We start from the raw sequence: 387 nt of genomic DNA on the forward strand, positions 1-387 counted from the left end.
GAGAGAGAGAGAGAGAGAGAGAGAGAGAGAGAGAGAGAGAGAGAGAGAGAGAGAGAGAGAGAGATAGAGAGAGAGATAGAGCGAGAAAGATAGAGAGATAGATAAAGAGATATATATAGAGAGAGAGCGTGTGAGATAAAAAAGGAGAGAGACCACGAGAGAGCGAGAGGCAGAGAGCGCGAGGGCGAGCGAGTGTCAGAGAGAGAGAGAGAGAGCTCAGAGAGATAGATAGACATGCAGAGGGAGAGACAGAGAGTGACAGACAGATAGACAGAGAGCGAGAGAGAGAGAGAGAGAGAGAGAGAGAGAGAGAGAGAGAGAGAGAGAGAGAGAGAGAGAGAGAGAGAGAGAGAGAGAGAGAGAGAGAGAGAGAGAGAGAGAGAGAGA

Source organism: Priapulus caudatus, unplaced genomic scaffold (assembly GCF_000485595.1).
Source record: "Priapulus caudatus unplaced genomic scaffold, Priapulus_caudatus-5.0.1 Scaffold3761, whole genome shotgun sequence".
Classification (NCBI taxonomy): Eukaryota; Metazoa; Priapulida; class Priapulimorpha; order Priapulimorphida; family Priapulidae; genus Priapulus; species Priapulus caudatus.